Source organism: Schistocerca cancellata, chromosome 5 (assembly GCF_023864275.1).
Source record: "Schistocerca cancellata isolate TAMUIC-IGC-003103 chromosome 5, iqSchCanc2.1, whole genome shotgun sequence".
Taxonomy (NCBI): Eukaryota; Metazoa; Arthropoda; class Insecta; order Orthoptera; family Acrididae; genus Schistocerca; species Schistocerca cancellata.
In genome coordinates this window covers 598,996,968-599,017,764 of record NC_064630.1, presented here as the reverse complement: position 1 = coordinate 599,017,764, position 20,797 = coordinate 598,996,968, and positions in this window count along the sequence as shown.

Below are 20,797 nucleotides of genomic sequence, written 5' to 3'. Positions count from 1 at the left end.
GCTCTGTGTCGCTGACCTCCACTATGTGTAAGTTGTGTTGCGTCGGTCGCCACGGTTGCGCAATTGGCGCATTTTGTGGTGGCGGTCGGTTATTGTCGTATCTTTCACTGTTTTGCCGGTCCGGACTGGGCCTCTGGTTCTGTGGCCAAGTTCGGTTTGCATCGTCATAGGTACTGGTGTTCCACGGCCCCCTGGTATTTTTCCATCTACTATTGCTTGGTGGGCCTGTTTCATATCGGTCATCGAACCTCCTTTTCCGGTCATCATTCACCGGCGGACTACTGTCGTTCCGGTCTCTACCTCTGTTCCCGTTTTGTACATAATTGTTACCTCCGCCGTTTCCATTATTTGGTGGAGGGGTGTTATTTCGACCATTTCTGTAACTCTTACTTCTAGCCTGTTCAGAGGCTGCCTTAACATCCTCCTGAATCAGGTTAATTGAGTCCAGAACAGACAAGAAATGTTCCATGTCGTTCTCCGGTACGTGTATCCCCCTTTACGTGTATCGGCAAGTGTGATTTCAAAAGTTTGATCAAATCCCGGGATGAAATCTGTAACGGGTCTTATTAATGTATTTCTCAAAATATTTAAGAAAATTGCCTAATCGTGGAGAATACGGCTCTGGATTATATACCTCTTTCCGTAATCTCTCCTGAATACATGTTGACCAATATTTGGCCAAGAATGCCTTTTCAAATTGCTCATATGTGTCGCAACTGTCAGCTGCTTCGGTTGCCCATAATGCAGTATCTCCTTGTATGTAAGACATAACGAACTGTATTTTCTGTGTATGACTCCAAACGCTAGGCAAAATGTTTCTAAATCCCTTGATAAATACTACAGGGTGAACAGATTTCTTCTCCGTTGTAAAGATCTGAAACTGTCGGTTTTTAATCAGGCTTTCTTCAATCACTATTTTGGAGTGACATTTGACACGCCTGTGCGTCGCCGTGCAACAAGCTGCTGTCCAGCTCCGCAAGACGACGGTTGACATTCCGCTGCCACAGCGGAATGTCAGTGTTCACCGCCCTTTTTAGGTTCTGCATTTCCGCTCTAGAGTTTTCAATTTTGTTCACGTCAATTTCTAATTTTTCCATCTTGTTAGCCAGTACACTGATTTCTTCTACGATACTAGCGTTACTCTTTCGCTCAGTTCTTGCACCGCTTTGGGTATGGTTTCATAGTTTTGCCTCAAACTAACAATCTCACTTTGCATAGCTTCCAAAGATTGCATTAACTGCAATCTCATGCTGGCATCGATCACGCTCTGCTTGTTTAGCATCACGTTCAGTTTCTCGTTCTGCATGCATAGCATCACGTTCTCTATCGCGTTCTGCTTGCATACGTGCAAATTCAGCTACCAATCTCTGGTAAAGCTCTGCTTGTTCATGCACAAACGTAGCTTGGAAATTGAGCATGCGCTCCGAACATAACCCTTAATGATTGCACTTCTGACACCTCACCACCCTTTGGTCCGTGTCTAGTGCTTGTAGGTGGCACAGTACTCCTACTTTCAACTGAATCACTGGCTGGCAGTGGCAACATTTCTTGCCCTTCTGCCCCCAGATTCTCACATTGTACTTCCTGAACTACGCCACTAACATTACTTTGTGCCCCACTTTCTAGCTCAGTATCACTGCTTGCGAACTGTTGTTCATTATCCATGTTTATATTTTTCTGACTACGCAATCTAACCATAGTCAACAAAAGAAACAAAATCTGAACTAAATATCCTAACACTCAGATTTCACTGACATAATCACACAAGAAATAGTCATTTGTTGAAACACACTTATTATATACTACGATGACTAAATACTCAAACGTCCTGTTATTAAAAAAAAGGAACATTAACAACAAGCACACCACTAATGATCCGAGAACACCGCACTGAGGCTACTTTACTACCCACAGGACAACTACACTGTAGCTTTACCTTTTGGTGATCTATCTTGGATGCAGCTGCCCCCTAGTATTGTGGTAGGTAATTAATTTTTTGATATAATCAACTCTCTTCTTCAGCTTGCCTCTGGGTATATAGAGTACTCATGCAAAAAATCATATACAGGTATTACCACACAATATTGGTTAGGCTATACATACAATACATGAAAAAATTATTAATTGTTCGCCAACAAAGTTCGACTACAATAATTCCCTAGTTATCTCATGGGTATTTTGTGGCCATTGCTTATTCGAGCCCCACGTTATTGGGCGCCACTTTGAAATAAAAAAATATATTTACATATTTATTATGTAAATAAAAATGGATGAAAATGGGGAAGGAATATTACTTTTAATATTTTTGTTATTTGCTCTTTCAGTACTAACATTGTTGTAGAACCCCTTATTTACGTGTGGTAATAAAAATTCATTTAGACAGAATTAAGCACATTTAAAATTACGTGAACCTTAGCAACCCTCTTATACTGATAAATTCATACTAACTGATTAAGAACATTTAGTTGAAAATTATATAAATTAAATTTTTTACGTATTTCGGCCTTGGCACACAGTGGTTTTTTAAATATTTACTGAATTCTTTCCCGGCGTTAGCTATGGAACACAAGACTGTCTCCGTTAGCATAAAATGGTTAAATATTGCCAAGCCGACCTGAACGTTTAATTATCATTGACAAAACACACTTCACCATACGTTTAAGTTATTTGCTTTAGAAATTGAAAGAACCAACAGATTAACAACTTCAACGTTAATTATCCGACTATGAATGCACAAATGTAAAACCAGTAATAAATTCCGTCAGCCTCAGGATCGCTGTAAAAGAAAAATATTTCGTAATACCCTGCTAATTTTATCTGCTCCCGATTTACGGGTTTGGTTAATTTTTTAGCGGAACAATTTTTTAAATGTGCCGCCGCTGCAAATCGTTCGCTCGCGGCACAGCCCAGCAACACCAACGATAATCGCTAAAAATTCTGAAAATTCTTTAAAGAAATACACTCCTGGAAATTGAAATAAGAACACCGTGAATTCATTGTCCCAGGAAGGGGAAACTTTATTGACACATTCCTGGGGTCAGATACATCACATGATCACACTGACAGAACCACAGGCACATAGACACAGGCAACAGAGCATGCACAATGTCGGCACTAGTACAGTGTATATCCACCTTTTGCAGCAATGCAGGCTGCTATTCTCCCATGGAGACGATCGTAGAGATGCTGGATGTAGTCCTGTGGAACGGCTTGCCATGCCATTTCCACCTGGCGCCTCAGTTGGACCAGCGTTTGTGCTGGACGTGCAGACCGCGTGAGACGACGCTTCATCCAGTCCCAAACATGCTCAATGGGGGACAGATCCGGAGATCTTGCTGGCCAGGGTAGTTGACTTACACCTTCTAGAGCACGTTGGGTGGCACGGGATACATGCGGACGTGCATTGTCCTGTTGGAACAGCAAGTTCCCTTGCCGGTCTAGGAATGGTAGAACGATGGGTTCGATGACGGTTTGGATGTGCCGTGCACTATTCAGTGTCCCCTCGACGATCACCAGTGGTGTACGGCCAGTGTAGGAGATCGCTCCCCACACCATGATGCCGGGTGTTGGCCCTGTGTGCCTCGGTCGTATGCAGTCCTGATTGTGGCGCTCACCTGCACGGCGCCAAACACGCATACGACCATCATTGGCACCAAGGCAGAAGCGACTCTCATCGCTGAAGACGACACGTCTCCATTCGTCCCTCCATTCACGCCTGTCGCGACACCACTGGAGGCGGGCTGCACGATGTTGGGGCGTGAGCGGAAGACGGCCTAACGGTGTGCGGGACCGTAGCCCAGCTTCATGGAGACAGTTGCGAATGGTCCTCGCCGATACCCCAGGAGCAACAGTGTCCTTAATTTGCTGGGAAGTGGTGGTGCAGTCCCCTACGGCACTGCGTAGGATCCTACGGTCTTGGCGTGCATCCGTGCGTCGCTGCGGTCCGGTCCCAGGTCGACGGGCACGTGCACCTTCCGCCGACCACTGGCGACAACATCGATGTACTGTGGAGACCTCACGCCCCACGTGTTGAGCAATTCGGCGGTACGTCCACCCGGCCTCCCGCATGCCCACTATACGCCCTCGCTCAAAGTCCGTCTACTGCACATACGGTTCACGTCCACGCTGTCGCGGCATGCTACCAGTGTTAAAGACTGCGATGGAGCTCCGTATGGCACGGCAAACTGGCTGACACTGACGGCGGCGGTGCACAAATGCTGCGCAGCTAGCGCCATTCGACGGCCAACACCGCGGTTCCTGGTGTGTCCGCTGTGCCGTGCGTGTGATCATTGCTTGTACAGCCCTCTCGCAGTGTCCGGAGCAAGTATGGTGGGTCTGACACACCGGTGTCAATGTGTTCTTTTTTCCATTTCCAGGAGTGTATTATAGATGACATGGGCAAGCTAATTTACATTAGTAATACACAATTTTGATAAATTATAATGTATTTAGACCACAACAATAATTAATCTTACATTACTTTGTAATTTCTCCTCTAATGGCGGCTAAAGATAGATACAGACAAAATAAGCCTACTCATTCATAAAATGCTACGTCACAGGTTCCTCTCTCTCTCAGCTCTCGAGGAAGACGACGAAGAATGCACATTATGTATTCCTATTTATACTATTGCTGATTGTGAATGTCTCTTTGTAACCTTACAACATTATTTTCCTTTGTGGCTGTATTTTACATTTGTTTTATCGCAGATATTAACATATTTCGTAATTACATTATGAGTATAGAAATATTACAATCATAAATACATCGAGAATATTATTACAATAATAACGAATGTCCTTTATACAAAATTAAATAATATTTTTGTTAAACAATTACAGTACATACGAATTGCTTCATAGTGGCGTACATAGTACAATTAAATGTCATTTCATTTTATTAATAGTGTGTGTGCTGCCAGGGAACGTTACAACATATACAAGAATTTCATGGGAGGCGTCGATCTTCATGACTGGCCAACAGCGAAACATACCATTGCAGCATATGGTAAAATGTGGTACTGCTGCGTTTTTATGAAGATGGTAAATGTGACTATAGTGAAAACATACCTGCCTTTCAAGAGATGCAATAAAGGAACTCCTCTTTCATTGAAAGATACAGAAAAAAGGTTGCAAGAACATATCTGAAGCTTTGAAATGAAGTCAGCTAAGGGAAGACCAACAAATTCACATTCTAGGAGGAATGTACCAGATGTACGGCATTACCAGAAGCGTCATTCAGAAACGTGAAGAGCAAAGATGATGCCGGAATGGGAACTCCAAAGGAAAGCCGAGAACATGTGGGAAGTGCAGTGTTACGCTTTGTATAGAATGCTTTCCCATATATCACGTCAGGCCTTAACGAAATTTCAGTTTTAGAGAATTTTTAGGTTAAAACTTCTGTAAATTTTACTTACTGTAAAATTCATAATAGTTTTGGAAAGTTATTTTGAGTTTATTATTACAAATTTCTTTATCCCCTGTCATTTTTCCCAGTAAGCAGTTTAATGACAAAACAACTGCCAAGCGCCCAGCGTCCTCAAATGCGGAAGGCCAAAAATTTCACATTTAGACAACGAGTGTAGAAAATTTCTTCGTATGTCCATAAATGGGTCGCCAGGACACAATTTTTCAAAAGTACAAAATATACGCGAACTAAAAACTAATTGGGCGCTAACAGGTTGTATCTATCATTCTTGCGTTAAATACCTGTGGGGGTAACCTGCTAAGCGTGGTGGCTGCAACTCGCTCACAAGGAGAGTATATTCCTAGCTAACGGTCTCTAGTGAAACAAGTGAGTATTCTGCAACGACATGGTGAATCCGGAAGTTCGACTTAACCTATGCTCTCAGTGCAGGTACAGCTGAAGATCACCTGACGCAGTAAAGCAAACCTGTCCATGTCAGCATTTGTTATGAAGCCCGTGTGATACCCGCAGCGGGACGTTAATTAGTTCTTCTCCAGGACCTCACAGTGACGTCCACATGCCTAGTTTCCTGGTCCTATCGAGTATTGAGAAGTAAGAACGGGCTGACGTCTCCCGTTGGAGGAGGTTTTCACTTGACACCATGATCATGTTCATAAACGTCACCATGTAGGGAACGTTTTTATACTAGGAGTTTTCAATTTATACCAATCATAGTACGAAAGTAGTGGGTCGTCACATTTGGTATATTCGTTGCCATGACTTAATGATCCTTAGAAATAGTCTGACTGGTAGCTGTTTTCAGTATGTTATTGTTTCCAAGCATGCAAATAAATTTAGGATACCGAAGCCTTGTCATTCCAGAAATCCCAACTCCAAATACACAATCATTGTGTGTGCCTCATTAACATTAAAAATGTAAACGGCGAGTATTTACTCGTTGGGCACCAGTGAAAAAGTTATATCTTTGTTCATGTTATTCTATTTTACCTACTTCTTGAGTTTGAATTAATTCATTTGTTTATTCATTTTGGTACAATATAAGTAATGTAATGTCGTTTGGTTACGTACAAAAAGCTATTCTAGACTAATAAATATTGTATTACCTAAGACTCTTCTGAAACCGTAAAACGATTATACACTCCTGGAAATGGAAAAAAGAACACATTGACACCGGTGTGTCAGACCCACCATACTTGCTCCGGACACTGCGAGAGGGCTGTACAAGCAATGATCACACGCACGGCACAGCGGACACACCAGGAACCGCGGTGTTGGCCGTCGAATGGCGCTAGCTGCGCAGCATTTGTGCACCGCCGCCGTCAGTGTCAGCCAGTTTGCCGTGCCATACGGAGCTCCATCGCAGTCTTTAACACTGGTAGCATGCCGCGACAGCGTGGACGTGAACCGTATGTGCAGTAGACGGACTTTGAGCGAGGGCGTATAGTGGGCATGCGGGAGGCCGGGTGGACGTACCGCCGAATTGCTCAACACGTGGGGCGTGAGGTCTCCACAGTACATCGATGTTGTCGCCAGTGGTCGGCGGAAGGTGCACGTGCCCGTCGACCTGGGACCGGACCGCAGCGACGCACGGATGCACGCCAAGACCGTAGGATCCTACGCAGTGCCGTAGGGGACTGCACCACCACTTCCCAGCAAATTAAGGACACTGTTGCTCCTGGGGTATCGGCGAGGACCATTCGCAACTGTCTCCATGAAGCTGGGCTACGGTCCCGCACACCGTTAGGCCGTCTTCCGCTCACGCCCCAACATCGTGCAGCCCGCCTCCAGTGGTGTCGCGACAGGCGTGAATGGAGGGACGAATGGAGACGTGTCGTCTTCAGCGATGAGAGTCGCTTCTGCCTTGGTGCCAATGATGGTCGTATGCGTGTTTGGCGCCGTGCAGGTGAGCGCCACAATCAGGACTGCATACGACCGAGGCACACAGGGCCAACACCCGGCATCATGGTGTGGGGAGCGATCTCCTACACTGGCCGTACACCACTGGTGATCGTCGAGGGAACACTGAATAGTGCACGGTACATCCAAACCGTCATCGAACCCATCGTTCGACCATTCCTAGACCGGCAAGGGAACTTGCTGTTCCAACAGGACAATGCAGTCCGCATGTATCCCGTGCCACCCAACGTGCTCTAGAAGTTGTAAGTCAACTACCCTGGCCAGCAAGATCTCCGGATCTGTCCCCCATTGAGCATGTTTGGGACTGGATGAAGCGTCGTCTCACGCGGTCTGCACGTCCAGCACGAACGCTGGTCCAACTGAGGCGCCAGATGGAAATGGCATGGCAAGCCGTTCCACAGGACTACATCCAGCATCTCTACGATCGTCTCCATGGGAGAAAGGCAGCCTGCATTGCTGCGAAAGGTGGATATACACTGTACTAGTGCCGACATTGTGCATGCTCTGTTGCCTGTGTCTATGTGCCTGTGGTTCTGTCAGTGTGATCATGTGATGTATCTGACCCCAGGAATGTGTCAATAAAGTTTCCCCTTCCTGGGACAATGAATTCACGGTGTTCTTATTTCAATTTCCAGGAGTGTATGTGCCGAGTATCGTCGGGACTGCGGTGGCCATTCTCACAGATGAATTAAAGCAGCCGCTCGTTGTATCTTTAGTTGGTACATTTATTGCAATTTTCGGGAACTGTTGCTACTCTCTTTTTCTGATAACGTCATACTATTTATTTATATCATGTATCACGAAAAGTACTGAGCAATAATATCCCTACTCTTTATTTACACATGTATTACAAAAAGTACTTGACAGTAAACTCCCCCAGTGGTAAAAGTGTGCTGGTTGCGTTTCGTACGTTCTTATTTGTGAAAAAAAGTACATTTCACTGGGGTAAAAATAAACTTCTTCCTTTGCACTTGAAACTAACTGAAAAAACGACAAAAAATAGGCGCAGGAACGTTGCTGTACTGGTACCAGAACACATTTCGTCTACATGTGTACTTTAATTGAAGGTGTTCTTGTTAGGAAAAGATATCTCCAAAAATAACTAGCTTGCAAATTTTCTCTTATATTCTATAGACGACTGACACTATGTTACTCTTTTTCAAGTTTGTTGATCTTTCCTAAGCTTTTTATGTTTCATTCTTTATTTGTAAAAATTATTGACAATGACAACTCCCTCTTAGGAGGGAGCACTCTTTTACATTGCCGCAACTCTCTCAACGACTGTGTTCAGCGGGACCAAGCTCTAATAAGTGCATACTGAGGGACTGTAGTATTTAGGGATTCATTGCCGCTCTCATCGGCGATCAGATGTCACTCAAGAGGCCTGTCTGTAAACCCTCTGTTTTCACTCTGTAGGCAGTCACTGAGCTGAGTTTAAGGTGAGGAGTGTGTGCAACCGTAATTCTAGAGTACTAGCACGCCCCACCGACGAGTGCGTACTCCTGCTGAACAACTTTATCCATTTGAGAAGACCCGCATTACGGCATGAGGGAAGCTGGCGTATGTTGTGCCCCTGTTTACAGTAGTGGTCTGTAAACTGTAGAATCTTGTATCGTAGGAAGCAAGGGAGAGGATGTTGTTGTGGGTGTCTGGTATGTTCTTTCTGCAACACAAATGCACACGTGAATCGATACGGGTCTTCATTTACATGAACATTTATTTAACTGGAATACAGTCCATGTTCTGTGGCATAGGCTTATCAGTAATAGACCTCTTGCAGACTATATCAGTTCAAAAATGGTTCAAATGGCTCTGAGCACTATGGGACTCAACTGCTGTGGTCATAAGTCCCCTAGAACTTAGAACTACATAAACCTAACTAACCTAAGGACATCACACACATCCATGCCCGAGGCAGGATTCGAACCTGCGACCGTAGCGGTCGTGCGGTTCCAGACTGTAGCGCCTTTAACCGCTCGGCCACTCCGGCCAGCAGACTATATCAGTAATCTTGCTGTTACAAACATTAGTCTCACTGCTAGTCTTGCTATAGGCACTAATGTGGTCCATGTGCACTGTCGTAACATGCGACATGAACCGAGCCCGCTCTGCTATCAACTGACAGCCGACAACTGGAAGATGAGTCAGTGAGCCAATAAGGCCCTCCGATCAGCTACGGCGGCTTTAAATAGTTGCTGTCGAGAGGGCGTTGGAGGCTTGTTGCTTGTCGGTGTATCTCTGCCCTCTCTCGTGATTGGCGTGTTTTACCAAGCGCCTCCTATCGATCTTCGAGCTACATCTTTGCCGACCGATGTGCTGGTGACAGCTTATGACAGAACATGAACTATTTCCACACCCACAGTACAGATGCACATCAAGATCGACCCATTGTGTGTGCAGCAGTGACCAACCAAACATCATCTGTGAAAGAAATCTGGGTACATATGGCAACTGATGTGTCACCAAGGATTATCGGGAAGTGTCAGCTTGCAGTAGGATTAAAATCACGTGTGAACCAGGCTACTACTAACACCATGTCAACGTCGAGAACGGCTACTTGGGTGTGATGTAAGAGTTGACTCAGGAGTTGAATGGCACCCTGTTGTCTTCAGTGATCAGAGTGCGTTCCATATGCGAGTGATGGATGTACATGTGTACAATGCAGACGTGGTGAGCGGTCTATTCCATAGTGTATTCTCCCGCGATAAGGAGGTCCCACACCAGGCTTCGTGGTGTGAGGGCTACCACTTACAACTCGCTGTTCATTTGGTGTTTTTGTAGGGTAAAGTAACCAGTGCCCACTAAATTGCACTGGCTGTCATCTCCCTGATACTGCCATTTCTTCGACAGGAAGGTGATGTGCTTTTTCAGCAGGAGAATGCACGACCACATGCGGGTGTTGCGACGCAATGTGCTCCTCATGATGTACAACTGAATCTGGCCAGCAAAATCACCAGATCTTTCGCCAGTTGAACACTCTTGGGACAATATGAAGCGGAATCTTATTTGTTCTCCAGAGCCTGCGAGATCAATTGCCGAATTGCAACAAACGTTTCAAGGTGCTTGCGACAAGCTACCATTTATAAAGCAGTAAACTGTTTTGTACTGGATACTTGCAAGTCATGTTTGCAGCTTTCAACCAAGGGTTATGTACAGTAGGTGAACTCACAGCTCGTGCTATGAACTAAACGGACAGCAATAAAAATAGTTCTCTGGGAGCTTTCCAGGAGGAACGATTTGTGAACACCGTGATTAGCTGCAGGTCGTTGACTGCGAAGATATGACTGTATAATGGCGACTATGTTTCTGAACCAAGAGAGATGAGGTTTGCGTCCTGTCACCATAGAGGATTGCAATCTTATAGGACAGAGATGGATATCAGCTACGGTGTTTTCAAGTCATCATAACGACACTTACCTTAAGAGTTCTGGTCGAGAGGCACCAAAAATGGTTGAAGTTCTGAATTTTTTTCGTACAAAGACTGTTTTTATTATAACTGGGTTTTACCACTTTTTACAGACATATTCTTGCATAAAAAGTTATCTCACAACAGATTTAAAATGATGATTTCAGCCCTTGATAAAGTATGTGCCCCGCGGCTATTCCAAGTCTGCGCGAGGAGTTCTACAGGCTCGTGGCTACTTCTAAAACTCAATAAAAAAAAGAAAACTATTAAATTTGAATGAATTTGGTGGGATCATCAACATGGGGTTTTGAAAAGTACCTCAAAAATGGCAGCTATGTAAAAACATGCCAATTTCATAGCATGTTTTCCTAAGTTCAAATGTTTAAAAATATATTTGACATTTGAATACAAAAAATTTTTGGTAGGGTCCATTAAATTCTGTTTTATTTTTAAAAAATCAAGTTAATCGTTTAATCTGTTGAGGCTCTAGAGCGCTTCACACGCTGGAAAATGTTTTTTTCGACAGGAGAATGTTTAAAATTTGGAGTGAGAAAAAACCATTGTTGCAAAAATTACGGTTAATTTGCGATCTCAGGAACGTAGAGGCATCCTTCCTCTTCCTCAGACATCCTCTGGCTCTGAATTTGGTGCTGTATTCTTTCAGTTGTGGCTCTTTTAACTAACTGAGACATTTCTTGCGCCGCAGGGCTTCGAAGTTTCTGCTGTTCGTCCCTATGATGTTCGTAGCACGTTCGTGGCCTTCGGAATAACATTCGTCGAATATACCTGCAGCTATATATGCTGCTGTTTGGTTTTTTCCCCATAATGTCTGTGTTTCTGTAAGAGTTTCCAAATGCATAGGTTGAAGCTATATCATTTTGCGTGTTGGCATCGGTGCACCTTTAATCAAATCTTCATTGGACAAAAAGTCGTATACCGGGCGAATCTTTTTTTGAAGTAACGCGGCTTTCATCATCTTGCACCAGTTTACATTTTTGAACGCTTTTCTTACGTCAGCAGTTTCTATAAAAGTGTCGTGATATTTGGAGTACCTTCGTTCCACTGTCAAACGTAATGGGAAAATTGCCACACTAATCATCATCTGATAGACTCTTAACTCTTTCTGGACATTCTGAAGTATACTATACTGGTGAAAAACTAGGGTACATAAACTGTGAAGTTAATTATGCAGTAGATCTCACGTTTCATCATCAGTGGTAGTTTCGACATTGTGAATGTGATATTCTACAAAAAGTCTAATGATATGTAAACATCTCATTAGTTCCTGGCTCTACCTGGAACAATTTTCCACTTTTCTCCCAGCTTCCAATGGTTTTTTGAAAATATCAGAGAAATATTACTTATCCATTTGAGTCCAAGTCCTCCGAAGCTCTACAAATTCTGTCATATACTGGATTCCCTACGACCCCAAAATGGACACCCATTCTTTCTGGTGTTACACTGACATTTCCTCCATTTCGTAGAGGCCATAGATGTGTTTTTTCAACCGAAGCGCTCTCTTCATTGTGTCTTATGAAGCGCTTTCGCACCCTTAGTATTGATACCTCTACCTTAAATTCACAGAAAGGTAATTAAGTTATCAGTGTGCTAGATCTTTCCTTCAAACGACCATTTCAGATTTGCTTCATCGCACGTCCTATTTGTTTAATTTCTACCAAGTGACGCATTGCTGTAGTCCTCCAATATCAAAATGGCTCTGAGCACTATGGGACTTAACTTCTGAGGTCATCAGTACCCTAGAATTTAGAACTACTTAAACCTAACTAACCCAAGAACGTCACACACATCCATGCCCGAGGCAGAATTCGAACCTGCGACCGTAGCGGTCGCGCAGTTCCATACTATAGCGCCTACAACCGCTCGGCCACCCCGTCCGGCCTCCAATATCACATCATCATTCTTCAATACCAAACGTCCTATTTTCTCAGTTTTTCGCATTTTGCTTGAAGACATTTCGTTTAGCAACCTCGTACTTTTTATTAACTTTATTTCTAAATAATATATATTGTTGTGGTCTTTTCTTTTCTTGAACATCTGTATCTCTTTGTTTCAGTCAAATGAAATACTTTTTGTGCTACTGTGATTCCGCAGTTACCTCTTTCACACCCATATTTTGCCGTCCAGCATCTGTTTACACCCTTTAAAATATATTCGTCATCAACTGAATTGCCTACAGTAATATCAATTATCGCAGTACCTACAGCCTCGGACATCTTCAAACATACACCATCTTCTCTGAGTATTTTAATACCGCATCATACTTCTGTTCCACTTCTGTGTACACCGATTATTCCTGACGGTTTCGCCTCTACCTACAGAATCATTCTTTATGATACGTGCATGTAACTACTACTGAATACATCGTAGAATCCATTTTTACCACGGTATGTTCTGTCGGTATTTACTTTTGCATCCTGATATGTTAGAAGTATGCGTTATCTTCTTGTGATTTCTGAACAGTGTATTTACTGTAACCTGCTGAAACTTATTGCGGAACTTAATTCATAAATTCATCTTTAGAGTACCAATTCTACTTAAAGGGAGTCCACTCTGTGTTTCCATCCAGGCACTAGCTTCATCTGCCCGAAATACGGAGACTCAACAACTAATTGTATGACTTCCTTTTAATTATCAGCCTACTATATTATTTTCGGTTGTTCATGGTACATTAATTAAAACTCATTTTCTGACGAATTTTCAAACTTTCTTCACTAAATTCTTCATTCGTTGTTGATGTTAACTTGGACTAGTGGCAAATAGTTCACGAAGTCGTCAGGAAAATGAACATGGTTCAGGTATATTCCTGAACCATGCACATTTATGCTGCTCATGAAATTTCTCTGCTTGGCAATTGGAATCTATGGGTTGGCCTGAATTTTACGAGAGGGCGTGGAGTCACTCGCTGAGCTCACCTATGCGCATGCGCGCTGCTCACTGGTCTCTGTCGCTGGGGTCGCTTAACGAGGATGAAGGCTCTATTCATCGTGTTATAGGTGTCTGTGTGAACGAAACTCATACGACGGTTACGGAACAACTGCTTTTCGCTGTTTGCCTGGTCGCAGGTTTGCGCCTTCGGAGTCAGCACGTTTCTCATTTTGACTGCTTTGGTTGTGGATGGCGTGGTGCAGGTATTCACTTACAGCCGAAGATTTGGCGTACAAAGTAAAAAGTGTGCACTCGACAGGTAAAGATTTATTGCTTCCCTCGGCCTTCATGGTCAAGGGTTTGTGTCTTCGCAGTCGGCACGTTTCTCATTTTTGCTGCCTTTATTGTGGGTAGTGCGCTGTCGGTATTTACTGACCGTCAAAAACAGGCGTACCAGAAAAACGGTGAGCACCCTCCTTACGTGCAAATACAGGGCTGTTGGCGTTCACGAAATACCTTGTTCATTGAGCGAATGTCATTTTGAGTTCTCGTGTATAATGACATTTGGTTTTGGAGAGTGACAATTACAGTTGTCTTATACCTCTTTCTGAATCAGCATTCCGTGTTTAATGGTACGAGCCCCATATATTTTAAGCCTACTTGCAAAAGGCAGACAGAAATTATATTTTCATGTTGAATGTTTTGTGCGTGTCACACGCTTGTATTGATTCTAATTTTACCAGGGTTTGAAGCTCCTCTTGATGTTTCCCGTGTTTGCGATTTAAAAATTGGGTCGTTTTTAAAATCAGCCCTATGCAAACACAATTAGTTTATTTTTTGTATTTAATCTAGGCATGTTTCGACAGCTATGTGTCATCTTCTGTGGGTCAAATTTTTCCTTCTGTAAAGTACAATACTTGCTTACTTTACGCGATCAGGCCCAGAGGATCTCGCGTTGCTACAAGGTTACTCCTCCACTGGGTTCTGTTTTGTGCCTTCTGGCACCAATCATTCTCTATTCGAAGTTCTCATTGATTCCATCCCTCCATCTCTTCTTTGGTCTTCCTAGTGAGCGTCTTCCATAGGGAGTATAATCCATAGCTTTCAAAGGCCATTGGCATTTGTCCATCCAACTGACATGTCCTGCCCATACAAGGCGCTTGGTTCTCACCAGTCCTACAATGTTTGGTCTATTGTACATTTCATCTAGTTCACAATTATGTCTGCTCCTCCATTCTCCAGTGATCTCATCTTGTACCGGGCCAAAGATCTTCCTTAAGACATCCCGCACAAAAACTAGAAGATTGTTCAAGTCTCTTTTCCGGACACTCTAAGTTTCACAACCATACAGTACTACGGGTTGAATCATTGCTTTATACAGCTGGAGCTTGAAATTCCTCGAGAGACCACGTGATGCAAGAAGTTGACTGAGACCAAAGTATGATCGGATGGCGGCTTGGATCCATGCTTTGATTTCTGCTTCACATGCTGCATCTTCTGTAAAGATTACCCCTAGATATTTAAATTCACGAATCCTTTTGTATGATCGGTTTCCGACTATCAAAGGCTGGAGTTGGTCTCTTGTATAAGCATGAGTCCTCCTCATCACCAGATATTCCGTCTTTGATGCATTCACTTTTCTCTGCCTCGTGATGACTGGGTGTTGTGTGATGTTCTTAGGTTAGTTAGGTTTAAGTAGTTCTAAGTTCTAGGGGAATGATGACAATAGATGTTAAGTCCCATAGTGCTCAGAGCCATTCTTTCACGAGGAATCCAATTTTGCTTACTTCCGCCTCCACGTTTTCACCTATCCGCATTAGTTCCTCCTTAGATCTGGACGACAGGGCCACATCATCAGCAAACGCGAGATGTGTGATTTTCTCACCCTCTACCTCTATACTCTCCAAGATTTTACGAGAGACTTCTCTCTTTATCTTTTCTAGTGTCAGGTTGAACCATCTCCTTGTCTCAACCCTGTGTTTCTCTTAAAGCTCTCCGTGAGATGGTTCACGAGCTTCACTTTGCCTTTTGAATCAGTGAGATAAATTCCGACTAGGCTGACGAGTTTCTTAGGTATTCCAGACACTGTTTGGCAGTTCCTCAGGCTCTTCCGGTGGATGCAGTCATACGCCTTTTTAAAATCTATGTAGGGCACACGAAGTTCTTCGCCATACTCCCACAACTTTTCCGTGAGTTGTCGCAGCACAAAGATGTTGTCGACAGCTGAGCGGCCCTTTCTGACTTCCCCTGATATTCACCAATCACTTCTTCTGCAAATGGCTGTACAATATCAAATTTATAATAATTTAACTATAGTAGGCTTCAGAATTACAATATGTGCAATTTGCTTTGTTTTTTGGACGCTCATTTTAAAATTTTAAAATTACATCTCTAAATGAACTGCATTATTATATATCATTTTGTGACCTTTCTCGTGTTTTTTTTTTTTTTGTTTTTTTTTTTGGAAAGTAGCCATGGAGAAAATTATTGCGCATTTGTGAAGGAGTGTTTCGTGGTCAGAGATGCTGTCAAAAGAACGACGAAAAAGGGCATAAAAGCCGATGTATAATAATGCAGTTCATTTGACGTTGTAATTTTAAGGTGAGCGTCTAAACAAAACAAAGCAAAATGCACATACTAATTTTTAGGCTTACAGTAGTTAAATTATTATGCATCTGATATTGTAGTTTAAAGAAATAAAAATTTGACCCACAGAAGACACCACACAGGTATGGAAAGATGTCTGGGTAAATATAAAAAAATAAACTAATTGTGTCTGGATAAGGCTGATTTTCAAAACAACCCAAGTCTTGTATTAATTCATTTGCTAGAAATTAAGTTATTTTAATTTTTTACTTTCGTTTAACGGCTCGTCTGTTGAAATTGATAACTGTCTCCATTTTTTTGTTCCTCTTAAATAGCTATCGTAGTGTTTTAAATTCAATTTTACTGTGCCGATGTATGGAAAGTCATATTGATTGGTTAATGTTGTAAAGGCTTTGTAAGATCTTTTGGCGTTCAGTTTCTGATTATGTCGTTTTAATATTTACTCTGTGTGTGTTGTAGATATTAAGGGATCGAGCAATGTCTTAATTAGCCAAGCTGGTAGCTTTGCGTAAAAGTAAATTTGTGTCCATTTCTTTTGTGAGTTACTGTTTGAAAACTTGTAAACTTGTTAACATTGATTCTTTCACTGGTTATCATACCTGGACATCGTATATACAAGATTTAAAGTTTTTTGTAAATGTTTGAATTGTCATATTTTTATTTATTGACGTCCTTGGAGTGGCTGTTATAAAGCCTCATACAACTTATTTTTTGTCAGTTGTTGAAAGTTCTTTAAATTTGGTTCAGCACTTAACCATTCCTAGAGCCTAGCTCAATACCATTTCAGTTCTATTAGCATGGTTTTACATCCTTACTTTTCCCAGTTTAAGTGTCTGAAAATTTCCTCTTCGACTGCTGAGGTGAGGATAGTTGTAGTGATGTGCTATCTGTTTATCTAAAGCAATCTCAAAAACCTTAAGTGACATGAGGCGTGGCTATACAGTCAGTTCCACAAGAAAGTTTACACAAGAATTTTAAACGTAACGTCCGGAGCGACATCTCTGGTAGTGGTCTCGAATCTGTAATCAGTTCACTTTTGCACAGTGTACAGATAAACAGTGTGAGAGTTGAATGATTTGTTCTGTCGGTTGCAGTTTAAAATGAGTGTAAAATATCTCAAGCGCCATGAGACAGTGTTTCTTGTAATTATCCAAAGGAACCAAAGCTTTCATATAGAGCTGGTGATAAAATTCCTAGAAAGTTAAAGGCATTTGTTGCGAAGTGGGGCAAACGATATTTAGACTTGGGAACGTGGATGGTTTATCAGACAGAGGACTAAGATGCCAAGTTATAATCGATAATGCTGGCAATTGGATTAACTATTAGGTTATTGTGCAATTAGTAGGACGCGCGGGATTAGCCGAGCGGTCTTAGACGCTGCATTTCTGTATTGAGCGGCTGGTCCCGGCGGAGGTTCGAGTCCTCCCTCGGGCATGGGTGTGTGTGTTTGTCCTTAGGATAATTTAGGTTAAGTAGTAAGGACTGATGACCTTACCAGTTAAATCCCATAAGATTTCACACACATTTTAACTTTTTTTTCAGTTAGTAATAAAATGTATGTTCATGTAAACATGTATTTATTATAGTGTCTTTTAACATACAGATAACGGTGTACACTTTCTTTTGGAACTGAGTGTATAGAAAGGGCACTCAAATGAAAACCGAACCCGCCACAGCGGGGCTATTGAATGCTTAAACTCAAAAATAGTCACCACCCGCCTTAATGTATTTACCCCCTGGGAGACAAGACGATCAGTTCCTGTTTCGCAGAACGCGGTCGGCTGCTGACGGATCCACAGTCACACCCACTCTTGCACTTCCTCGTTCGACTGGCACTGACGACTATGCATGTCTTTCTTCAGGTCGCCAAAGACGTGAAAATCACATGGTGAAAGATACCGGCTGTACGGGGGATGTTGCAGTTTTTCCCAACCAAATCGCTGAAGCTTAGCCTTCGATTTCCAGTGTAGGGACGAGAATTATGCTACAACATAATGATTCCGTCCGACAGCGTTCCGACAGCCCGAGGGCAGACGGAAATGCCAACAGTGGAATTATCCCACATATCCTCCGCGAAAGAAATCTAAAACTGTTCACACAAGTTTCGGTAAGGACAAGGCAACCTGCTCGTTCGACCTCAGGTATCCTCTAATCGTCGAGTTCCTCGAGCATAGAACCACAATCAGGGCACAGCGCTATGAAGGCACTTTACAGAGAATGTGACGCACCCTAAAGTCGAAACGTCCAGGAATGCTGTCGCACGGATCCTCCTGTTGCACAACCCAAACCCCCACACTGCCAATCTGACAAAGGCTACATTTCAACGACTTGGCTGGGACGTTCTGCAACATCCCTTCGTACAGCCCAGGTCCTTAACCGTGTGATTTTCACATCTCTGGGGATCTGAAGAAAGGCATGCGAGACCGTTGATTTCAGTCGGATGAAGAAGTACAAGAGTGAGGGCGGTTGTGGATACGTCAACGCACGATCGCTTTCTACGCAACAGAAGATGATCGCCTCGTATCCCGGTGGGATAAATGTCCTAACACGTGTGGTAGTTGCTTTGAATGGAATCATTCCTTGGTTTCGTTGTGGTGGCTGCTCGGTTTTCATTTGACTGCACTTTATAATATCACTTCCCCACTCTTCGTTTTTACTCATGACTTAAAAGTGATCCTACTGTAATTACGCTTGTACATGGTATCCCAAAAATGTTGCGACAGACTTCGAGAAGTCATGGAGAGTGTCTTGATAAACAAAACGTTCATCCAATGTCGCTACAGAGCGTCGAAGTTGTGGGCACAGTCTCCTGCCACTACGCTACCACTTTGGTAGCGAACGTGACTTTTAACGCTGACCAACCGTAGGCGTAACATCTAACAATGTATCCAGAATGAGATTTTCACTCTGCAGCGGAGTGTGCGCTGATATGAAACTTCCTGGCAGATTAAAACTTTGTGCCCGACCGAGACTCGAACTCGGGACCTTTGCCTTTCGCGGGCAAGTGCTCTACCAGAGATACTGGCAGAAGTAAAGCTGTGAGTGCCGGGCGTGAGTCGTGCTTCGGTAGCTCAGTTGGTAGAGCACTTGCCCGCGAAAGGCAAAGGTCCCGAGTTCGAGTCTCGGTCGGGCACACAGTTTTAATCTGCCAGGAAGTTTCATATCAGCGCACACTCCGCTGCAGAGTGAAAATCTCATTCTGGAAACATCCCCCAGGCTGTGGCTAAGCCATGTCTCCACTATATCCTTTCTTTCAGGAGTGCTAGTTCTGCAAGGTTCGCAGGAGAGCTTCTGTAAAGTTTGGAAGGTAGGAGACGAGATACTGGCAGAAGTAAAGCTGTGAGTACCGGGCGTGAGTCGTGCTTCGGTAGCTCAGTTGGTAGAGCACTTGCCCGCGAAAGGCAAAGGTCCCGAGTTCGAGTCTCGGTCGGGCACACAGTTTTAATCTGCCAGGAAGTTTCATCTAACAATGTAGTTTGTTATTCAGTGATCGACAGTGGTTGCCACGATCGCCAGTGGAGAAGGCCACGTCTCTATGAATGTGCTGCTCTATTACGCCGTTCGATGATGGTTTCCGGCACAGGTTTCGACTTGCAGTTTATTGTTGACGTGGATCCCTCTAAAATCTCAAATGTTTTTCAGTAGGCAGGAGAAAAATTAACAGCAGATGGAATCCCATCTCAGAAATCGTCGTCCACCAAGGCAGCAGAGCATCGCATTCATATGAGGCAAGACGGGTCTATGCAGCAGCTAGCTCCACCTCCTCCACTGGCGAGAAGCCCAGTACAGCAGCAGTTTTGCGTAGCGTGGGTTCTAAAACTTCTTGAGGTGTTTGGCGTTATATCTTTACGCACAGATCATGAAATTCGCATATATTACGGGCTGATGGCTTAGGAGTGACGCATTGAGTTGTCGTGGGTGCACGAAAGGGTCGACTGCTGTGGAGCCTCATATGCCCTGAAAGATGTGCCCTGAATCACTTGTGCCTGAACCAGCACTGAACAGCATAGTCTGAAACATTATATTCTTCACAGAGATATCCATCATGAATTTTACCTCACGCACCAGCAGCTGCACAAACATCTGGATTTCGCCACTGCAATAACCCTTGTTGATTTTCTCAATATTTGCTACAGTAAAATCTCCCATCTCTCTCTCTCTCTCTCTCTCTCTCTCTCTCTCCCTCTCTCTCTCTCTCTCTCTCTCTCCTTCTCTCTCTGCCTCTCCCTCTCCTCCATTTGTTGGAAGAGACTCCTTCCTCGGCGATGATTAGTGATACGGAGTTAAAATGTTAAAGCCATTGTATGACTTATAATAAGTAATGTTGATTGGAATACTGAAATTGTAATGTTGATTTCAAAAACATTCTTTTGCTGACTGCATGAACTAAACAACTAAGGTACTCTTTTGATAAAGATACTCTTTCGATAAAGCATTTTAAAATTATAATTAAATTATTTGTATGGAACTTGTTGTAAATTGAGTTTATTTATTTCGTTATCATAAGCTTCAGTCACAACCAACACAAGTAGAACTGTGCAATCGAAAAATATA